This window comes from Lagopus leucura, unplaced genomic scaffold, assembly GCF_019238085.1.
Source record: "Lagopus leucura isolate 7727_CA_CO unplaced genomic scaffold, USGS_WTPT01 Super-Scaffold_73, whole genome shotgun sequence".
In the NCBI taxonomy this organism is placed as follows: Eukaryota; Metazoa; Chordata; class Aves; order Galliformes; family Phasianidae; genus Lagopus; species Lagopus leucura.
In genome coordinates this window covers 66958235-66982462 of record NW_024962252.1, presented here as the reverse complement: position 1 = coordinate 66982462, position 24228 = coordinate 66958235, and the positions used below count along the sequence as shown (strand labels likewise).

Genomic DNA, 24228 nt, shown 5'->3' with positions numbered 1-24228 from the left:
TCAAGTAAGTCAGCAAAACCACCCCCAGCAGAAAGTGCATGTCTTTTTTTTTATTCCTTTAACACAATATATTCTTGGTTTACAGACACGTGCGGCCAGATGCATCCAACTCCATAATATACTTAACTTGTAGGTCCAGTAGTTGAAGGTTGTAGCTAGCTGGAACGTACCGCAAAAAAGGTAAGCATAACAGAATACATTTTTTTGACTTCTCTAGTGGAAAACTGACATTAAGCTAAGGGCATAGAGAAAGCAAAATAAGGGCAGAGAATTGAGCTGTGTATTGTTCAGAAATATTTCATGATGTTTCATCTGCTTGCTTCTGCAGTAGTTTCATACTTTGTGTCTGACAATCTCTGCAAGTTCACAGTTCTGTTGTGTACACCTGCATGAAAAAATCCTTAAATGTAACACCAATGCGATGAAATGAACACACAAAACAAAACACTGCAAGTGAGTTACAGGGAACTGTCATGTCTAAATGTACAGATAAGAAAGTGAACTATCGGTTTGTTTGGAAAGTCTGGTGTTGATATCTTAAGATGTAAATTATTCTCCCTTAAGTGCAGGTGTAGGTGGCTGCCTCTTACTGACTCAGTCCCTTACTTCTCCCACCAGCAGGCAGGAATATCTCAGCACGATGCAGTTTCATGTGGCAGATGGCAGACACCTTATTACATCATACATATGGAAACAATTTTTCTGTAAGAAATTATTGTAAAAAATTAGAATTAGTCCAGAAATAGTTAAAAGAAGCATTTTCTCCAGTTGGTTTTGCTTTGAGGTTTGTTTTCGTTTGTTATTTGGGGGAGCATAGGTGAACGACAATTTACAGTTTTTTCAGACCACATGAACATAATGCTAATATTCTGACCCTGAGTTGATTCATTGTTGTGATATATATGACAAGGAGAGGAGTAGTTAACAGAACTCCTGTGTTAATGCATTAACAGGGTGCAGTGTAGCTGAGGTAGTAAGTACTTAGCATTTGGCATTTTTGTGTTTTAGAAAGGAGGACGTATTGCTGTGTAGAAGAGCTTTTGAAATGTTTTCATGAAAAGCTTGCTTTCAGCCTAACTTTATGTACCCATGGCTCGGCACCAGAAGGACATAAAAATCAACTTGATGATCCTAGAAAGGCTTACTGCCTTCATCTACTCTACTCTGCTCCCCACTATAAGCTCTAAAACTTGGTCCTTGAGGGAATATATAGTAAATCTAATGTCTTATTCTGGGAGTGGCTGTGATAAATCATACTGATGGCAGTATAATGCAAAGAACCCATCTGTTTGCACTACCTGAACATATTAGGCCGGTTTGCGCTCAGAGCCTGCACTGATGTAAAAAAAAAAAAAAAAAAATTGGAGAAGGCTAGAGTCTAAATTAACTGTTCCCACTGCATAAGGAGTTAACTTAAGAAAATGACAATATAAGCACATTGACAAACTGTAAGAGAGTTGCATCTGTTGCTAAAACCTGCTGCACTTCTGCTTTGCTCTATCCAGAAACTCAGCCCATTCCATTAGCATTATTAGGAAAGCAGAGTTAAGATGGAGAACCTGGTTTGAAATGATTATACAAACAAAGCTTTTGTCGAAACTGAACTGAACATATATATATATATATATATATATATATGAAAATTATGTATTCCTTTTGACTTTGAGCTAATGAGCACTTATAGCCATTTATTATCTCTTTCTTTGTTTCTTTTTAAGTTGCTTGAGAAGGTAAAATGCTTTCAAAGATGAAGTTCATTTGAAAGGCAGAATTTCTTCCCATAAGAATTATACACTGTGCTTTTACTTAATGAAAAGTTCGAGAAGTTACAATATGCAGATATCCAGATTTTGTTTAGGAGGTGGTTGTGTATAAAAATGGGAAAAAAAAATTCTGTGTAACAGCCATATGATTTTTTAAAATGGAGAAACAGAAATCTCACATAAGAGATACTCTACATTGAGATTTTATAACGTGTTCCCTATTTACTGCAGAACAGTCAAATACAATATGCAAGTTTGCTATCATTTACCATTATCTTCTCTATTATAAATCTTTGCTCTGAAATATTCTGGGGAGCTCTTTTGGAAGCACTTTTCAAGAAAAAGGGGAAAAAAAAAAAAACAAAAAACAGCACAGCAGAGGAAATGCAATTAAACAGGGAGTACTTTTTTGCTTCAGTTTTGCTCTGTTTAAAGATTTTTTAGAATGTAACTACAGTACTTCAAAAATAAGGAACTTGTATATAACATTGTCATTTACTAATTTATGTGTACCACATTACATTTATTGAACTCAATTCTTTAAAGAACGTCTAAAAATCTACTAGATTTTTTGAGGACCTGTCATCTGACAGTAATATAAAGACGAATGGAGATGATTGTGCTAACAAGATGGTTAATTAAAACACTAGTCGGCTGTTAAGTGAGAGATTATATATATGCAGAATCAGGATTAGCCAATGGTTTAGATAGAACAAACTGCACAGAAATGAAAGGATGTAATATGTACTCTATAACATAAGATGTCATATTTCTAATTTAGCAAGGAGAACGGTAAAGAGTTGGAAGAAATTTAAGCTTAGAAAAATAAGAAACAGCAGAATAACCAAAATTTAACACTGAAAACCACAGTAGCCACTTAGAGCTATAAAAATGTGTATCTTTCAGATATATATATTCAGCTAATTGTTGCCCAGTTCAGATGTGGCACTATATATAATTTCACTGTAGCAAAGCAGAATCCCACACTTGCTGCAGGCATTTGGCCACATCCTTTCGGTTTTGTTAGAAACATGTCAATAGAACAGATATGCAGGTATTTCTCTCTACATGGATTTCCACCTGCAGGTGCTCTTTCCATGGGTTCTATGAAGAAAATATAGTGCAATTTGAAATGCCAAAATGTAAGAACTGAAGAAATATCAGACAGTTTAACTCCAAAGCAGCCCTTCTAATATTTACTCCACAGACAAAAAGGAGACAATGTAGCATTTCATTTTTCATCAGTGCTGTGTTGCACACAACAAATAAATGATTCTAATTCATGAGTATTAAGAGAATATTTTCTTGCCAAAGCTCCTCTGTTCCCTGGGAATTTTTTCTCACACCTTTCTAATTCAAGTGCTTCAAGTGAAGGCCATATGGAGAACACCATAGTTGCTGCTGATTCTGAAGTATTTAAGCCTTTTGGCAAATGCTTTTCTCCTTCCCTGCTATCACATGGCTATAAAATTTCCCAGACGTATAAGAGGACTTCAAAAGGTGCTGAGGTAGAGTGGAAAGACACTCCGGACCACAGAAATACCTTAGGTTGTTTGTTCCTTTACTGATATTGATTATTGCTTTCTGATGAAGGACATGTTCTTCATACATATTTAGGAATACCACTGCTAGGACAGAAAGCAGTGGTAGTGAAATCTGATAGCTAGCACATATGACAGTCAACAGTTTGTCAGAGTCAAACTTGCCCTTGTTCTTGAAGCACATGAGAGGATAGGGGAAAAAAAGTCTGATGCTGAAGAACATTTTCACAGTGGAATTTCAGCTGTTAACATTTTGCTTCTTTCTAGCAAGCCAAATAGCTGCAGGACGTTTATTTATAAACTCCAACCTCTCACTTTGACAGCATCACATTTATTTTCAGAAATGTACCTGGTCCCCACCTATGCAAGAAAGAGGATTAAAGAAAGCCATCAGAGGGCATGCTGGCAGCCAGAGCTGATAGCACAGCACAAGGAATGCAGCATCTCTGAGCCTCTGCTTCATAAGGGTGGTGGGATCCTGCTGCTGCTCATAGAAGGGAAAAATGCGGCCAGGACAGGTATGTTTTTGTTAATATAAGGAACAAAGAGAGGCAGGAATAGTTTTCTAATTTAGGAGAAGAACAGCATAATTCGGAGTATCTTCATTAACATTGCCACTATAGAAATTTAGCACTTCCTCCTAAAGTAACAAATAAAGTGTTATCCAATTACTCTTACGCTTCCAATGATAGAGTAAATATATATGGCAATATGGATTATGAAATCTACTATGCTTATGTTTAGTCTTACTCTCACGTTACATAATGAAATTACATACATTAATGATATTTTATTTGTTATTTTACTGTGGACACCTTCTATTACAGTTTATGTTACACTGTAATAAGTGCTTAAGAGCCCACCTACTGAATGCGGAAACAAATTTAATTTGACTTTTCAGTAGAAAAAAGCAGGTTATTATTTCTCACCAAAGGCAGACCATATATTAGTATTGATCTAAACATCTTGTCAGATGAGCAAATTGCTAGCTTTAGACAATATACTGCTAGACTTACACATAACTTAAAGCATTACCTTGTTGAAAGGGCCATAAGCTTTGTATTGAGTTTGCAAGTCCTCAGGTTTGAGGACTACCAGTTTGTTCTGTCTGAACTAGCTGGCAACTTTCTTTTAGTGTGGCTTAGTTGTAACATTTTGCTAACTACCAAGTGTCTGACTAATTTGTTAAGCTTGTCTTTGCGCTCTACTAACATGATTTTATGTCTCTATCCTAATAACACCCCTCAGAGAAATACAAGTCTGATGCGATAGAGCAGGCCTTGAGAATGGGGGGCACCAAATGCAGAGGAGAGTGGGAACCAAATACAAGAGGGAGAGCACAACCTGGCACTGGTTGCCTCGTGGATATCAACTCCTCACCAAACAAAGAAATAGAGCCCTGGTGCTGGAAAAACTAGAGGTCAGGAAGAACAAAGAAATTGTACTTACCATATATAAAAGGCACCACATATAATTAATATGGATGTGACACGGAGCTGAAGATTGATGAAGAAAGATCAAGGTGCACGTTAGCAAGCATATAAGAAGAACCTCAAGTGAGGTGCAACCATCAATATGAACAAGTTCTTCCCCTTGGTGAGGATGCTGATGACTTACAAAAAAACCACCACAGCTGGAATAGAGAAAAAGAGAACATAACCCCAAGGAAAAGAGTAGCATGTGCAGGACATTTGTATACAAATTTACTATTATGCTTTCTTCCTGTTATTATTCTTTCTTTTTCAGCAAGAACTACTTGAGATCAAAAACTTTTTCATTTTCAATTATACTCTTTGATACCTGTATGAATAGCATGCTTCCTCTTTGACCACAGATTAGATTTGAACATAACCATAGATATTGACTTTAAGAAATTCCTTTTCCACTCCATCAGTATTAAACTCAATTATAAAGAAGTTTCATGGTAATGTTATTCAGTCATCCTTTGTTTCCAGCATGATTAGCACCAGTTCCTCCAATGCCCAGCCACTGCTGTTAAATAACAAAAAGCACAAGAGTCGCTTAACACTTACCAATTAACACCACTGATGCCTCTAAGTGCTATCAGTCCTACTTGTGAGGTGCTACGCATATAGGAGCAAATACTGCCCTAACTCTGAATTTGTGGTTCCTGAATGGAGACATAATTCATATGAAATAATTCTATCTCACCAAATAGGTTAAACCTATTTCTAAGTTACTATTACAGTAATGTATATTCTGGGCCCTGTGTGTTTTGTCAGTCTGTCTTTCCTCAGAGATCCTGCTTCAGCTGCTGCAATGACTGAAACTGAGTGATTCAGCCACATAGCTATGATGTGGGGCATATCTTTCTTATTTGGATAAAAACATTTCTTTTTTCTTTTTTTTCTAAATATAGTTGCAGCTACAAATGGCCCACCATTAGTGGACTAAATATTTAGCAATTATAATGAATTTGATTGGAGTAAGGAAATCAGATATACTTCAGTTTTCATACAGCTTATTTATCATACTAGACATGGAACGTAGACTGAATGTCTATCTTAGAGATTACACTATATTTCCAATCTCAAAAAAAAGTTTACCTTTAAAGAGACAAATAAACCTAGCAAAGTCATTGTATGCAGAAATAGAACCTATGCTTCTATGAAAGTGTAATTCTTTAAATTGTCTGCTGTTATCCCTAAAATTATGGGAGATTTGAAAGGGTCTATTGATTCTCTGACAGAACAATAGATGTCCTATACTTAACTGCTTAATTGATTTTAATGATCTTGATGGACATCAGCCAAAGTGTTGGAAATATCTATGAAGTCTAAGCAAATTGTTCCTTTTGTACTTTTTGTCAATCAAATCTTCCTACGTTATAAAATAATTTGAAAAAAGAAAATGATCAATGATAGCACTTCATAATTACAGACATATATGCAGAAAAGCTAATGAGATGTATCTGAAATTTTCCACACTCCATGGAGGCTTGTAGTAAAAGAAACTGAGCTATTTGTTTTGTGCTATATTACACAAAAAATTTTCTTTGACAGTAAAAGAAAATGCACTCGTATTCATTACATGTGGGATTTATTTTGATTGGTGTATAATTAAATGTTTCATCTATGACACAATTCTAAGAAACAAAGGAAACTTCATATCCTGTTCTCTTACTTTTTGTTCTTCATTCTCAATCTTGGTGAGCACATCAGGAGAGAACGAATTTGAAGGAGCCAGTGCACCCACCGTGCCAAAGGGATTGAATTGCAGCCCCACATCAGGGTTGTCTACGGAGCACCATGTCTCAGCAACCCTCTCCTGCTCAGGTATGGGCACATTCTGATCACGATGGACGCACTCTTATTGCACCATTGACTTGTGCTTCAAATGAGGTTCAGAGGAAATACTTTTGCCTTGCTTTCCTCCCTTCCTCTCCATTCCTGTCCTCTTCCACTGACTCCCTTTGCATTCCCTTCTAATCATGTTTTATCAAATAATTAAAACATTTATAATGAAGTGCAAACACTGAAGTCAACAGGATTCTTTAAACCAATAGCATAAATTACCCTCCCTCATGAGTCACCTTGGAACAGGCATCTTTTACCATATGCAAGGATACTTTGCAAACAGGCTGTATACAGCACAAAGAGCAGTTACTCATTGGCTAACACATGCAATAGAAGGCCAACATGGTGCCAGGCTAAACACAGATCTGCTCCTCAGACTTGACAAAAGATCTCACCAGAGATCAGCCTTCCCCACAGCCTCCATCACGGAACAGCTCTAAGACTTGCTTTTAAGTTATCCTCCTTAGGATCCCTTTAAAGCCTTTTTTCCATTGTTGGTTGTTTTTTTTTTTTTTTTTTTTTTTTAAAAAAAAAAGTTCTTCATGTCAGGGGGCTTGTCTTGAATCCTAGAGATGCTAAATGCTACAGATCCAATGGCTGCAACTGTGTGACTTCCTACTAATACTAAAACAGACATACTAACACATTTCACTTAGTCAAACTGAGCCTAGCTTCCATAGCACAGCAACGCTGACAATAAACTTTGAGTCAGAACAGCTGCTTTAATGGGCCCAATGCTACATACACACCATGACTTGGCCCCCTTCTTAGCTGCTTCCAAAAAATGTGAAAGGCAAACAAAGTTATAGGATTGATCCTTTCTGATAGACATTCAGATTGCTTTTATACCAGGGAGAGACTCGAGGTCAGGAAAGTATGCAGCTGGTTTAGCAGACTTGATCGGATCTTTGTGGAAGGCAGGGTCCTTTCCAGAGTCATGCATTACATATCTGTGGTCTTCTGGACTGTATTGTTGCTTTTTTCATGGCAGGGAAAGACATATCAGTATCTCCAGTTACACAAGAATCTGAAAAAATATCAGTGATTTTCTGCTGCTGGTGACTCCAACTTGTAAAATCCCGTTAGGAGAACTCTTGTCATAACCATTTCTATTTCTGTGGTAAGATATAAAATAAAAATTTAAGCACTTGATCCCAACGTGATGTAATTCCAGAAGTTTGATGGTGTGTAATACAAAAGCACTAGCGCTTCTGTGTAAAGTTTACTGATCCTGAAGAAAGTACACGGTGGTGAGTTAATGTACATTAATTTAATAGAGAGGTACTCATACTATTAGTAGAGTACTAGTAGTTACTAGTTATTGGCAGCCAGCCAGTAGAGTCTCCACCAAGTACTCATTAGCAGTAGCAGCAGGCTGATAGAGCATACACCCTGGTATTATGCTCAGCAGACACCAGTGATATCTGCCTGGCACAATGCCCGTGCAACCCTTTAGTACCATGGCTGTATATACAACAGTACCAGACAATAGTTTTGTATCAGGATAAGCAAGGACATTGACAGAAAGCATGGATACTTAGTTACAGCTGCAGAACAGTCTCTCACCAACAGTTTTCTTACAGCTCCTTCTCAAAAGCTAGTTGCCTGCTCAGGCCACAGTGCATATTTTTCTGCACATTGATGCCACAAAAGTCTACATAAGCCTGAAGACCTAAATCTAGTAAATCCAATGTTTATAATCTGGTTTCTTAAAATTAGATGAAATGAATTGACTGTTTGATCCTACTAACAGCAAAACTGTATTATTTTCTAGAAGGAAGTACTTTACTTCTCCAACAGAAAGAGAAGAGGTTGTTCAACACAGACAAAAGATGACTGGGGATAAATTATAGCATCCTTCAAGCTCCTAAAGAGGGCCAGCAGGAAAGATGGGGATGGACTCTATCAGGAAGCGTAGTGATAGGACAAGGGACAACATTTTTTAAACAAGAAGACAGTATGATTTGATCAGACATTAGGAAGAAATTCTTTGCTATGGGCATAGTGAGGCACTGGAACAGGTTGTCCACAGAAGCTATGGATATGCCACTCCTGACAATATTTAAGGTCAGGTTTGATGGGGCTTTTTACAACCTGATCTAGCCTACAGTGCAGGTTTTCAAACTAGTTGGTTTTTAAGGTCTCTTCCAACTTAATTCATTCTAAAACTTCTTTTCCAAAGGGCCTGAAGCAAAGTGAGAAGACAAAATAAACAGCCTAATTAGCAAGCTGAAAACAGTACTTTCCTGCATTTTATACCATCTGAAACCAGTGTACACTGCTGACTAGATAAGAGATGAGCTTCAAGGCCTCTTACGCTGTCCAATATGAAATGCATGAATTGTCCTGAGAATACAGGTTGGATCCAGAACACCCTCCTTCATAGAGTCACAGTAGTGTTCACCATTTAGAGTAAATGACTTCCCGAGGACAGCTGCCTACTACCACAAAAAGAACAGGGAAAACTGTGAAGTGTCTAATCAGGGAAATGTGAAGCTTGCAATGGTTTTCATTAGCTTTTGTCTGGAATATAGATTTGTTATTTATGGTAAAAATTACATCAGAACAAGGTTAAAAAAAAACACAACTTTTAAATGCTGTAAAGTGTAAACTACTTAACTTGGATAATATAACAAGGCAGTAACATGGTTAAGATTTCCCCCAGATGCACTGAAATCACAGTGTGGAACCTGATGTACCCCCAACATGGAATAAAATCTGATGCCAGTTCAAGCCTCAAGTCTGAACCTTTGCATCTTGCAGTGTAGGTCTTTATTTTTCTGCCGCTATGTGCACCACTAGAGGAGTTTGAAAAATTCATATCCTATTCATCTAGAGTGGAATGGAAAAGTTAAAAAAAAAAACCTTTATCTTTGTTTACATTGAAATCTGGCAGTAATGTAATCACATACACGTGTATGCCAGCCTCACCTGAAATCCTAGACAGAGCACAAAATGAACTTATTTTGAACAGCAGGCTTAGGCTCAAAACTGTCACCTCTGAAGAAAACGTATGGAAAAGAATGGAATTATTCAGGCACATAAGAAGTGTATAAATACACTAGAGTTACTGTTTTTCCTCCTGACACATGCTGATTGACTCATAGCATTTGAAAACATTAACTAGCTTATTCAGTATTTACAACATTAAAGACTTTAGGTTTTATTAATACACATTAGATGAATTTATTTTTGTATTCTGATGAGGACCCAAATGCAGTTATCACAAATTATGTGATATTTTCAGTGTTAGGAATGAGTAGAACAGCAGCTACCAGACTGATTTGTGGCCAGTATAAGTGCCTCCCAGGCATGATGGGTCACACCATGGATCACTTCACAGCAACAGAAACGCAGATTTTAGTGATATGACCACATCATAAATACATCTTTCCAGTTCTATCAGCTATCTACAGCAATATTTCCAAGTTTGCCTCATCCCTCATCACTATATTGCAATTGGCTTCCCCATGTTTCATTCCCTCCACCCAGCCTTGAATCTCAGGTTCAGATGATGTTGGCTACTTATTTCTAGTGACTGTATGTTTTAAAGGTGAGTGGAGGATAGCTATCAAAACACGTAGATAGACAAGACTGCCACTGTAGAGGTTGATATTTAGAAAACTGGAAAAATCTAAGTCATTAAATAATATTTATCTTAATATGTACAATACATTAGGACTTATAAAGTGGCAGAAAAGAAATGGGAAAAGTTTCTTGCAGAAATGTTAGAGAAAGATCTTGCAAGGTAGAACGTAGACTGTTTACTACAGGAGGGCAATTGTATTTAATCGCTGGGACAACAACAACAACAAAAAAAAAACACCACAAAAATAGTAGAAATATCTTGAGCTAAGAAGGAAAGAAGTACTTAAAGATAGCATCCATGTGGGTTACCTGATCACTTTAGATCATTAAGGAGTTTAGCTAGCACATCATGTATTACACCACTAAGCAGTATTTTTAAAAAGCCAGGAAGAAAACCAAGACAGAAGTAAATTCAATACCAAAATTCATAATAAAAAATGGATTACTTAATGAATCTTATATGACTCAAAATTCAAGGAATAAATGTACACACAAATTGCACATTCACTTTTGTTTGAAATTTTAAAAAACTATAAACAGTAAATTATGAATATTTTAGAGAGCACTTTGCAGTAAAATGACCTTTTACTGTTATGCGATAAAGTGAAATAATTGAAGAAAACTACACAAACTATAAAGTACTTGATACATTTAAGCTTTAAGGCAATATAGTTTGGTTGTTCTCACTAACAATTCATTCTGCCTTAAACAAGAATAGTTAGGGCTTCCTAAAGAATGCACACTGAAAAGAGTCTTGAAGAAAACCTACTGAGCTGTGGAGAGGTTGCAATGGTAAACACATTCTATAGTCTAAACATGTCAATTCTTGCTTTAAAAAAAAAAAAAAAAAGGGGGGGGGGGGGAGAATTATAAACCTTCAATAACGTCTACAAATGAATTTTAATTGATAGTTAAAAATTTAAAAGAACAACAGAAAAGTTTTTAGGAAATTGGAAATACAGGAAAATATTGTGTCTTAATAAATTTTGGATAATGTTGTTCCAGTTTGGAAGAACATTTTAAAAAAGGTTTCAGTGAAAGGTAAAGTGAAAAAAAAAAAAAAAAAGATAAAATAATATGATAACACAAGTGAGAATGAAGTACAGGATGGCATCCAGGGCAAACTGTACTGCAAACTGTTTAAAAGAGATTTGATTTTGAAGTTCATGTGAGGAATCCCCATGAGATCAGTTCAGTAAACAAAAAGATTATTGTTGTCTGTTCTGAGCATAGCATAGAAAACATTATTTTTAGGCTTTAAGAAAAAGATCAGAGAATAAAACACCTGGAGAAATTGTTTGAAGTTGAAAACTGAGAGCTGTGTTTCAAACAACCTGCCTGAGAAATAGGTGGTAATAACAGAAGACAAAGGGTTCAAGATGGAAGGATAAAAACAGTGTTGGGCATCTTGATAAATTTAAGAAGGCAAAGTGTACCTTTTAGTACTAGTTGTCATGATTGGCCTTGACTATCACAAAGTTTTTGGTGCTCTTTTTTTCAACTGAAATGATATCGTTATTGTATTTCGGCATTACTCAAACCATAAGCACTTAATTAAAACCTAGTATCAGGAAGGAGAGTAAGATGTTGAACATTTTACACTGAAACATACACTATCGTGACTAATCTCAGAGAAGCCAGGATGAAAATGAGGTGAACAGAAAGCAGATTTTGTCTCGTCATGTCTGTGAGGATATGAAACTACAAGCATTGAATATGCTCTAGTATTTTGTCAGTTCAGTTTTTACACAATCATATCCCAAGCAGAGTTTTATCTCCTGACTTAGCATTTTGGTATACTCAATTTGTGCTCCTCTCCTTTCATTGGAGATCCCATTATCTGTGCCCTTTCACAAATGCTCAGTTTCAGAATCAAAATAACATGTTATGACATTCTGCTTTACAAATACATTTCATTGATGCCAAACATACACAAGGATAAAGATATTATAAAGGGCTGTTTCAGTGGAGTGAAAGTGTTGCACGTTACTGATGCAGCTACTTTATGTAAGATACATTTTACGAATCTTAAGTCAGACTGTGCAAAACCTCAGTTGATTGAAAATCACATTTAAAGAATCTGTGCTTCAAAATAAAATGAAAGCAAAGGACATTATGAATTTGTGTGCAAGTCTTGTTTCTGGAATGATTTTTTTTTTTTTTAAAGTACTAACCAAAAATGAAAGCTAACTCATTTTCACCCATGAAATATCCCTCTTGTATTCACTGTTTCTTCCCATCTTTTATTCCCCTATAGAAAAAAAACAACAAAAAAACCCAGCAAACTACAAACAGTGTAACTGACTAAAGTTGTCACTGCCAACAGAGAACTAAGAGGTTGTCATGGTTTTGTGATTTTTGGTATTCCACATCATAACATCACGTAGTGCACTGGAGCTAAACTGTTAATGCTCAATTCCAGGTACCTGTCCCTGTACATTGTTGCGGAAGTCATGGGATTTGGCCCTTCCTGGTTGTGCGGTCTCTTACTGCTTGCAGGGGGTGCTGGAGCGTGCTTTCCTAGCCGTACCAAGCTCTTCAGGTTTGATCAGCCTCAGGAACTTTTCAGGAGATCAGTCTCTCTCTTATTTTATTTGATTTATCAGTCTCAATTTCAATTAGATTGTACTGTATTACCTTGCATTCCAATATCATAGTTAGTAAAATAATTTTTCCTCCATAGATCATTGCCACTGTTCGTTGTGCCCCCCCCCCCCCCCCCACTTGCTTGAGCCTAGCTCCCATCTCCCTACCCTTTTTGCCTTTTCCTTCCCATTTTGTGGGGCTGGAGGGGCCCAGGGGCCTACTGACCCCAGTCATGGGGGTAGATTGATCTAGTTGACAGTGACACAAGTCTGAGCCTGATATGTCTGAGCCTACATTTAAGCTGAAATAAATCCATTACCAAAAAGTTGCTCTGATTTGTTATTATATCTTTTTCTTTAAAGTTTGGTTAATTCATTGCAGTGTTTACAGATTACCATTAGGTAATAAAAGAAACCTTTGTATTTACAAAGAGGTTTTTTTTTTTTTTTTTTTTTTAATTAAACCTGGAACAAAAATATCCTATGTTTTATTTCTGTTAGCCTTTTTGAGGGGGGGAGAGCTTGTACTGCATTTTCTCACCTCATTAAAGTCATTTTTCAGACATTTACCTGTCCTTCCAAGGATTAACAATGAAATGATTTCAATCTTCTTAGTACCTTCCTGTTTCTGAGGAAGCATTGCAATTTCTTTTATAGAAAAATTCAACATCCTTGCTGAATTTGATCACTCATGTTTCTTTGAGAGACAACAGTACACTTTTAACAAGTACAGATCAAAATAATAATTAAAAATAGTTATTGTCTTTTTCTCTTCTTAGTCTAGGACACTCTCTGTGAACAATGTGAAAGGCAATGAAGGGTTGACTGGGTTTCCATTTTAGGTTTAATGACTTTTTTTTTTTTTCATTAAACATAATGATTCTATGTTCCTATAAAATAGAGCTTAGCAGGAAAATTTGGACCTGGAGAGCTGTAGTTTCACTTCAGCTTGTCCTCAGTGATGATTCCTTATCAACCTCCCATAAGAAATTAAAAAAAAAAAAAATTTAGTCTCATAGCTGGGAAAAATCTGACACTGACATAAATCTTAGAACAACTTACCCTGGGACTCATGTAAAAATAGAATGTACAGTGGTATACATACCAGGTACCGTACCTGAGAATTTTAGTTTGTAATAACTTATGTTATCCAGAGGGGTATAAAGTTATGGAAGATGTAATTGTGATTTGTTTTCCATAACAGGTTTTGAGCTTCTTCCTATGGTTTATCCCCATTATTGAGCTCTACAGCTAACAACAATAAGCAAAAGAATGTTATTTTTGTTCAATCACAACAAAGATCTCTCAATTTTATTTTGAGAGTCCAGCATCATAACATCTTTGCATTTCCAATAAATACATTCTTGCTTTCACAAAACTAAAATAATTGTAAAATAGTATGCTTCAGTAGAAAAAAAAATGGAAAAAAGTAACAAGTTCCTCTTCGTTGCAAATGTAGTTCTTAAACCTAAAAATCTGTCTCTCTGTACAATTCTTCAGAATTGGAAGGGCTGAAGATAGTTTAAAACATAGCATTACAAAGACATCTCTACTGGGAGTGAAATTATCAGGATAAAACAGTGAAATATTTTCATAATTAAATACAAAACTTAAAGTAGCATACTTCTGTAAAACAACACCCCCCTCAATTCTGCCATGCTCATAAATACCACATAAATTGAATTGACAAAGGTTCTGGTCGTTTGAGACACTACAGACTTTAGTTTGCAGCCAGGTCAACCTTGAATCTAGAGCTTAATTTGAAGCACAAATAGCCCTCTAAATCAGGTAAGGTGTTGCCTCAGCTTTTACAGAGTTGTTCTTCAGATTATTACCTCATGGTTATCTTGAAGAAAGTTTCAGGATTTTGCCTCAAACAACTCAAGACTATGAAAATGTTACTGAAGAGAGTCCATACAATTTCCTACCTTATTCTTTGATGAGCATGAGTGTCCTACAGACTCCTAAGAATACAGCATCTTCTGGAAGAAATTACACGAGCAAGAAAATCCCAGATTATATAGATTTACTCTCTGTAACAGTAAAGACAGGTGAAACTGAACAAACAAGGACTCAGCACTCATCCTCGAGGCTGGCTACCTATGATTCTAGAAGTAATAAAAGTTAGGTTTTACTTCTGCGTTGAAGCATTTATGTAATTATGGCTTGCACATCTGAATGTGTATGCGCAGAACTCAAGCCCAAACCAGAGACAAGGAAGAGCCTTTTCCCAGGCATTCTTCAGGCCTACAGCATAGACAGCCTTGACGTTAGCCTGGGTTTTATCAGGTCATCCCTGCTCATCCTGTGAGCTTCTGTGCTAGAAGCTGTACCACTCCACATGCCCTCTCTGAAAAATATCCTATATCAGAGGTCCTCAGCAAATCTGACCAGGTTTGAAGATAACCTCAGGAGAGCACTTCTCACTTCTTTTTTGTAAATATTGAGCTTTCAGTTTCCATTACTCCACTTCGCCCTCTTTTCCCAGTGCTTGTGACAATCATTTTAAAAGGGCCTTCCTGACTGCTGCAATCTCTGCTCAATTAAGTTATCTGCAACAGGTCATTGACTGAGTACAACTTCATAAAGAGTAATTTTAGCTGGGTAGGGCTATTTCAGGAACTAATTGCTCTTAATTACCCTGAATTGCACATGGAAGAAGCTGTACAGCTACATAAACAAGACACTAGTAGCTTTTGAGATTGAGAGCCTACTGTGGGCTGTCCTGGGTGGAAGAAAGGCAGGGAACTTGGGGGAGAGGGATACCGGGGTATGGTTAGCAGCAGAAAACAAAATGGAGCTGGCCTTTTTCATATTTTTGTTTTTAGATATTTACCCATTCTATGCTACTGTCCCTGAGGAAAATGATTTAGAGCCATAAGGTGTGGATACTTTGAGTTAGTAAAATTGCCAGCTTATAAAGAGGAAATATTTCTGAGGTTTTGATACAGTAAGCACATGTGATGTGTAGATCCTCATGCAGTATGCTAACTAGGACTCTTTAATATGTATTGTACAGTCTAGGAAACATTTACCACAGCAGAACGCAAGAATGGCTGCATACTACTTATGATGGCTACTTATGAATATCATTCTCTGCTTTTATGTAAGTGTGTAGTACAGCCATTATTCTGGCAAAACTCCTCTTCAGAAACAATGAGTCTCTTACATAAAAAAGGGGAAGTGCACTTCCTATAGAATTAATCGCCTTATATAACTTGTCAGTAAATATTTACTTTGTTCTCTGAAAGCCTACTTCATCATCGCTTTCAAAAATTAAAGGCACAGCTAGTTATTCTCACTGAAGAATTTTATTCCCTTGTAAATAAAATTAAATTATCCAGTGAAGCCGGTAGTCTAGTTTGTTAGTGAAAGATAGCTATGTATCACTATGCACCAGAACAAATAAATATTGCTTTTATTTTCTAAAAAAGATAATATTTATCAGAGACTAATCATGGAGATAGCAATGCTAAATTCATTGAGGAAATATGTGGAGAATAGTAATACATAACCAGAAGCCTATTTTAGGATGTTTTAGCCTGCTGAAATTCACTTTTCTTGTTTATGTTTACTGTGGGGAAGTTCGTGCTGCTGCAGCTGAAGTAACCAGCAAATTTTTAAGGAAAAAAGTGAAAGAAATGAAAGCCAAAGCAGAAGTAAGAAATCACCACCTTCCTTCTAAATTTGAGAGTGCTTAAAAAAAAAAAAAAATGCACGTGTATGAGAGGCAAAGTGGCAATGAGACCAATAGGTGCAAAACAACCCACATCTCTCCTATGAGGGGCTCATTTCTGCCACAATAAGGTAGCCATTCCCAGACTCTGTCCTTCACTCTATCTGACAACAAAACCATTCCTGGGATAGATGGATAGACCACTTGTAACACAGGCCACAGCAGGCTAGGAACAGCTCTACAGTTTGGCAATGCAACGCTGCTGTGTGTCAATGTCCAGGCAGTGTACTTCAGCAAGTTGTTTACCAGTGTAGGTATATTCAGAATTACTGGAAAAAAATCTCCTAAAATACTAATACCCGAAGAACTTAAGACTGAAAAATAGAAATAGACTATGAAACAATTCACTGTTTTTATTTATCTTAAGTTTTATAAACATTTTTCTCTACACACGTTCCCCTGCAGCTTACTCCAAGATTGAGATGTTCTTTCTTGAGGCTCCCAGTATTCACCATTAGCAAGGCATAGCTTATAAAGAGTAAGAATGACTTTAAAAGTAGAACTTGCCTAACAGCTTCGGTTTAGTTTTTCATTGTTGTTCATACAAGACAAATGCAATTTTAGGGGCTTGGAGAAGGCGTGCGGAAAGAAAAAGTCATAAAGGAAAACATGGTTTTGACAAATACTTGAGTCTTAGTTTGCATCCTCTTCACAGCTTTTTTGAAGATAAGCGTATTATATCAGTTTGTCTTTAGATCAGCTTGACATGCAATGTTTCAAACACAAAATCTAATAGATTAATGTAGAAGAAGAAAACTTCTCCACCCTGTCTGCTGACTTGCAGGACTAAACACACTATGCCCTAGTTGAAAAGCAATGCTGTAATGCTACAAAGGGATAAAAAATACTGTGATAATTGCAGGGTGGCAAAGTCTTTGGCTCCAGCAAATGAGAACATACCCAAACACAGCAACCACAGAAAAGAAGAAAATATTTGCTTACCTTTGGAAGATCACAGGTAGGTAGAGATCTCCAGCAAGAGATCACCTCCACTGCCAACCCTTAAGTGAGGTCTGTAAAGGGGTGGATCCTGATTGCATGCATCTGATCTCCCCTTTGTTGGCCCTGACTTCTCACCAGGTGATCAATCACTTCTTCAGGCCATGACTTAGCGTTTTCACTACAAATACTAATTTAGTATAAGAGTATAATCAAAAGTTCTTGTGAAAATAATTGGTTTTATATCAGCAGGTCTTGTCTGATAGTTGAAAACAAGATGAATCACTAAAATTATCTGAAACTTATCTCTGCTGATCAACGTATGCAGTTTCTCTGCTTAGTATGTTGTGAGGGAGACACTGTAAAACTGATAGCACAGATCCTAACTGCGGAAGTGGGCACAGTTTTTGATGTATTTTCCTAATCAACATCAATTCTTCATGTATTTTATGTCAAGATCACCAATTCTGGCAAAGACTACGCACTTTAGCATGGTGTATTTGGGATTCTTTACTCCCCAATACCTGGATTTTGTAAAGGAAGAAAACAGTTTCCAATATTTATAGTATTTATCTTAAGAGCAAGAAGTTGCTTACTATGAAGAACTGTGATAAAATGTTTAATGTTCTATATCTTGTTAGTACTCAGTGTGAGAAATTGTTTAGCAGACATGAAGAATCATAGCTTTATTACAATTACAATGTTACTATCTTTAGATTTAACTAATTGTATTCTATAGTTACAAGAAAACTGATGAATAAAGTTTAGAAAAGCTCCTTCTAAAATGAAAAAAAATAACTAACAGAGGCTGTGCATCATCATTTTTGAAGTGATATATTATAATGACACAGTCTCATGACGGCAGTGAACATTTTTGCATAAGCTGCTTGTAAAGTACCACAGTTGTATTGGGCTGCTACTTTATAAGCAGATCAGTGCTCAATTCACCAGCTGTTGAGGTGAATTGTTGTAATTTGTCTTTGCATTTCTGAAGTGTCATAAAGGACAGGAAAGAAATGAGCCTTGTAGTTAGTCTTCCATTCATTCTGGGAAAGATTACTTGCAGGAGAACTTTGTGCAAATATACTGTCCTATATCCCCAGACTTCCACTACTATAAAGACTATAAGAAGTGGCAGAACATAAAGCTAATAACAACATCTGTAAGGACAGCACATTACATTCAAACTGACTGAATTTTTAAGAAAGTATTGGTAATGTATATTGCTGTAATGATTCATGAGTTTCCAGAAACCTTGTGGCTAGAAACTCAGAGAAACTGAGTTTCTCTGCTGAATTGTAGTAAATAGAATAAGGCATTGATATGTATACAATTTACAGAATCGTCCTCTCTAGCTCAAAAGTACTTTGTACAGATATTCCAGAAAATCTGAATTCCATGCTGGACTTGTAGACTTTTGTTGTTGCTTTCTCAAAATCTTCTTGGGCTGAAACCTGCCAGGAAGAGACTTCTACATTTGAACCGGTGTTCCCTTCAACCTAGTCATGTAGATAGTAGAAGCCAGTAACTAGAGCTATAAGGAGAGAGAACACTTCAATAGCAAAGCTACCAGGCTTGGTAACAGATCTGCAGTCCCCTAAGGTAGCTGAATGCTGATTTCCTTCATAGCTTTCATAGAGTTATGGAAAGTAGTTAAAAAGAGAGAACTGTCACTCTTCAATCATTTTCAGCAGCTGATAGACTGCTTAGGCAGCACTTAATAAGACAGAAACAAGGTTTATTTTTTAAAATCAAAATGTCAGCTTCCTATGATTTGTAAAGGCTATTTGTCTTTTGAGGGTTAGCAGAAAAGAACAAATCTAGCCTCTTATTCACCATGCAGTGAAAGGCTCCCTGTGAGTAATGTCTTCATGAGTGTGGACTCAATCTCTTCAAGCATTCTGAAAAAGAATGTATGTAACTGTTACAGAACTCTGAAGAGAAAGAGATGGAACTTTGGGTGCTGGTTCCCTAAACATTAGGGAGAAAAGTCTTTTACCATGAGAAAATTCTCAGACAATCTCAAAGATGAAATGGAACAAGTCTGTTTAGATAAAAGTTCTTGAATTAAAACTAATTAATAAAAATACAATAGATAATAAAAATAAAAACCACAACAACACAACAAACAAAAAAAACAACAACCAACAAAATGCACTCAGAATTCATTCCCTGGATTTTCTGGGGTTAAACTGAGAGTGACAAGGATACAGCACTGTCAAGCCAGGGTAAAAACACTGTGAATACAACAAACTGGACAATTATTGTGAAAAAACATCCTGAATTCCCTCAGGATCATGGGAGTCTGTTCCCTCAAAATACTCCTTCCTTCTGGAAGCATTTGATGACTGAGGTTAATCTCGTGCGCTGCAAGAGCTCTGCAGCTCCTGTCAAGATCATGCTGAGCGCTGTGCAAACAGAGCGTCTGTACCCTGAGAGGTTTTCCTGATCTCTGAAGGTGAACAGTGGTGATTTGGGTTAGCAAACAAATAAAAGAGACAGAAGAAAGAGTAAGTGAAGATGGCAGTACTGCACTGCTGTTCATCTGACAGCAAGCTATACATTAAAGTCAGGGTTTACCCCATTCATGGATTTGTAAATCCAGCAGGGACAATGACGGACACTTTGTTTGTCTTCCTTCCACATAAATGACATATAGCTTCTCTCTGCTCCTGCAGTGAAAAGAACTGCTGCTTCTTGTTACATCACGGTTGCAGCTGTTAACTCCAAGACTTGGATTAATTACTCTTCCTCAGATTCTTTCTGAGCAAATCTTGTTTTATAGTAAGCATTATTAGCATATGTAGGAGATAGACCAAGATGCTGGAACTTTTTTCAAGCAATTTCAGTACATATGCTTCAGGTACCCTGCTGGGGATGAGATGAGATGGAGAGTGGGAACTTGCCTTTTTTTGATGAACAGTTTCAGTTTGTATGCGGTATTTAAGGAGTAACTGAGCCAGAAGTTGAAAACTAGGGAGAGTAGGACATCCATGTCCTGAGGGGAGTGTATACCAGGATGCAGATGTCTTGCTCCAACTTTTCTGGAGATTTTGTTTGAAAAGAATATAGATTCCCACTTGGAAGAAAGGGTCATAATTCTCAATTTGTAATATTAGAATAGGGGTCTTTCTTTACCCTAGTGAAGTGCTTCTTGAAAATTTATTCTGGTGAGGTGACACCATGACAATAAGCCAACATAAATATTTCACATAAAATACAACTATTGAACATCTTGGGAAAAGTGTAGCTGTGAAGAGGTCACACACAGAGGGAGAGAAAAAAAAAAAAAAAAAAAAAAAAAAAAACCCAGAAATAACAACATTTCATTATGAACAACTTCAAAATTCCTTCAGAAAACCCCATTGTTAAAACTTATGTCACTTTGTCAAGCAAAGAAGAAAATTCATACACCAAGCTCTGAGCCTCTTGAGGAATTCCTATCCCCTTCACCCCTGTGCTCTTGTCCCCAGCTGGAAGCACTGGAGGTAAGCACTGTCATAACACAAAAGGAAGCTGGAAGGATACTAAGTGAAAGAGGTTGGGGAATTAATTTCCTCCCTTAGTGTGAACAAACTCTAATCTGTAAATAACAATGCAAAGGTCTACCTCAGGCATTTAAAAAGCTAGAAAGAGTTTGGATTGTATTAACTGTAGGAAAGAAAAAATGAATTCAGAATTTTATTCCTGTTGGCTTTACATTTAGGCCTAGTATTCATAGGATTCGAGGGCAAAAGGGACTATCACAGTCATCTTTGTGGCCATTAGCCCTATGTGCACCACTGGATTTTTCCCCAAAATCCTCACTTTAAAGCTAGAGCTGCTTGAAAGTCAGGATATTGACTGCCATGTTCAGTTTATTAGTTTGCTGTTTCCAAAGCAGAGTCTTGATGTTTGGCATCTTAGTACCAGAAGTGTTCTATCTCTTGCTTTTTTTCTTTTTATTCAGTATCTACATACACATGTCATCATAATTTTCTGGTGCAGTCAGCAGTGACATATTCACTGAAAGTGAACACGACTTCTTTTCTATCAAAGTTGTCTGTTTTCAGTTTGATAGGGCACTGGAAGCTCAGACTGATTTCCCTTCATCTGCCCGGTGCCAGCATTGCAAGCTCACGTCGCTCAGTGAGGCCTCTCACAGCAGGATGAAAAACAGCACGTGAAAGACAGTGTCCATAGGCTTTCTTCATAAGTGCAGTGTTCTCTGCTCCAACACTGTCATCCCTCACATTCCTCATAGAGGAACATTTTATGCTCTACTTCCAGTAGATTTTAAGTGATTGCCACGTGTCAAGCATATAACAGACAATGAGTTTTTATAAGCACCACGTGCTAAATCCATTCAGCTCTGCCAGCTATGGGAATAAATCCTACTCTTTGGAAGGGAGATTGATGATGTCTCATGATCTTCACAGACCTTCAGTCCAAAATACGCTTAACATAGAACTACAGTTATTAATAAAAAAATGCATAAAAAGCACATATATATAAACTCTTTTTACTTGTGTTATTTATTTCACTTCATATTAACAGGTTTTGAAGAAAAGATAGTGCTTTACACTTTTCAGGCAGGAATTTCCCAGAGAAATTTGTTTAGCCCCTAAAGGCTTATAAGAAATAATTTTTTCCCATTATTGCTATGGATAGGAAAGTGTCCTGCTCATCACTTCTTCTGAGTTTTAATCTCCAGGATTATCAGGATGATGGGGATAACTCCTTCAAAACAAAACGGAAAGCTATGAAATCCTCACATATCATTGAATTCTCAATAGAAAATATATTTGAAGAATGTACAAAGCTTGATTTAATAGGGAGAACTCTCTGGAAGGCAGAAAACCTCACCAGCTTTCTGTACAATTTTAGGTGAAAATTCCATACCTTTTTACTTTTATGCTTTAATATATAAAATACTACAATATTTCTAATATGATGCTTCTTGCAGATGTTTCCAAAGCATAAAGATTACAACTTCTGTTAACAGTAGTATTTTAGACTCTAAATGTGTTTATTTACAAGGGCTGCTCCAAAAGTAATGCCTCCTATTTTATGCCAGCCCATAACATCAGAGGCAGATGGTTGTGGTATGGTAGTAGAAGTTCAACCTTCCCACCAATTACAATTTGTTGCCACATGACAGATAGCAGCAGAGGGGAAGACTGGCAAAATGATATATGACATGGAAGTGCTTATGCAGCTAAGGTGTGGAACTGAATTCCTCCATCTGGAAAACTTCGCACTCATTGATATTCATCAGTGTTTGCTAAACATTTCTGGAGACCAAACAGCAGATGTGAGCACAGTGAGGTGTGAATGGTGTATTACAATAGTGGCAAAGTGACAGCAAGTCACCTCTGCTGGTACAGATTTTAATGAGCAAGGCATGTAGGCTCTTGTTCATCTCTGGTGAAAATGCACAGCTATAAGTGGTGACTACGAAGAACAACAGTGTTTTGTAGCTGAGAATTTGCTCTGTCAAATAGTGTTGTGCTCCATCCATTGTAGTTTTCATGGAAATAAATAGAAAGCAATACTTTTGGAGCTACCTATTTACAGTGCAGGACCTTGTTCTACTGGAAGATCCTATTACTGTTATGAGTGTGAAGAATTTTTGCCCTTTAACAAAGAAAGATTTTACTTAAATTTGAGTGAGATGTTCTGACTTATCCCGTACAAGGAATGAGGATGTGATTACATACATTTGTAGGAGTTTGTTATATGAAAGTCCCAAGTCAGCATCACTTTAACTTTTAGTGTTATTCAATGTAGTAATCAGTAAAAATAGCAATGCATGCCATATCTAGATACATAAGTTTCATTTTAACTTTCAATTCTGTATTCACTCATATGTCCCATATATAGATATTTCAAAGTTAAAAATCGTGTCAATTTTTTTCTAGCTGAATTAAGTTTAGCACTTTCAGGATTTAAGTTTATATAAATAAATAGATACATAAATAAATAAAAGAATGGGTGACTCATATCTGAGGGGAGATTTAACTCCAGGCTAAAGATACAAAGTCATTTATAATGCTCAGAGATCCAGATAGTACCCTGGGAATCAAAAGAAGTGACTTGAGCTGCCAGAGAAATGAAATATGTTCTCATTTTTAGCCCTTACTTATTTGGATCTGACTAAAAGATGCATCAAATTACACGAAATGCATTACTGAAGAACAAAGAGAACATTTACATTTCCTTTGAAGTTAATCCAAGAATTTCTCTTTGAACATTCACTTCTCAACTTTCCTGTATTTCTCCTACTAACATATTCTTGCAAACACACAGGAATGCACATGAGATTTCCTCCTCAATAAAGAAAAATCAATACCTGTTATTTCCATAGATTGTTTGAAAGTACTTGCAAAATTTCCTGTTCCAGACATATCCTGAGATGCTCAAAGAAATATTTCAAGAACTCACCAAGTAAAAGCTATATTGCTAATCATTAAAATTGGATTCAAAAATTAAATCTTAACCTAAATCTTAACCAAATTATGTAAAATTAACAGGGACAAATGACCAGTATTCTGCAGAGATAACTATTTTCTTTTTATTAAAAGGACAGTTCTTGGCAAAGAGAATTTTGTATAACATACTTGCATAACACTGCAGTGGTGTAAGAAATTTGATTGTAGACTCTAGAGCAAGATCAAATTTCTAGATAATCAGAGGCAAACACAGGTTATTCTAGGGTACTCTAGCACATGGACTTTGACACATCTTCCTCATAATTATACAGCTAGAATGTTGCTTAAA

The 24228-nt window shown here is 36.5% G+C and overlaps 1 long non-coding RNA gene across 2 annotated transcripts; it reads right to left on the bottom strand.

Moving 5' to 3' along the window:
* Window positions 1-246: 246 nt before the first annotated feature.
* On the bottom strand, window positions 247-17498 carry LOC122193629. 2 transcript variants are annotated; one of them, XR_006182941.1, is made up of 3 exons: window positions 17473-17498; window positions 4754-4937; window positions 247-385 (listed from the first exon to the last, which is right to left on the bottom strand). It is a non-coding gene; the product is annotated as an uncharacterized LOC122193629 (long non-coding RNA). The 2 variants fall into 2 exon arrangements; XR_006182940.1 differs by lacking the exon at window positions 17473-17498 and adding an exon at window positions 14723-14771.
* Window positions 17499-24228: the final 6730 nt, after the last annotated feature.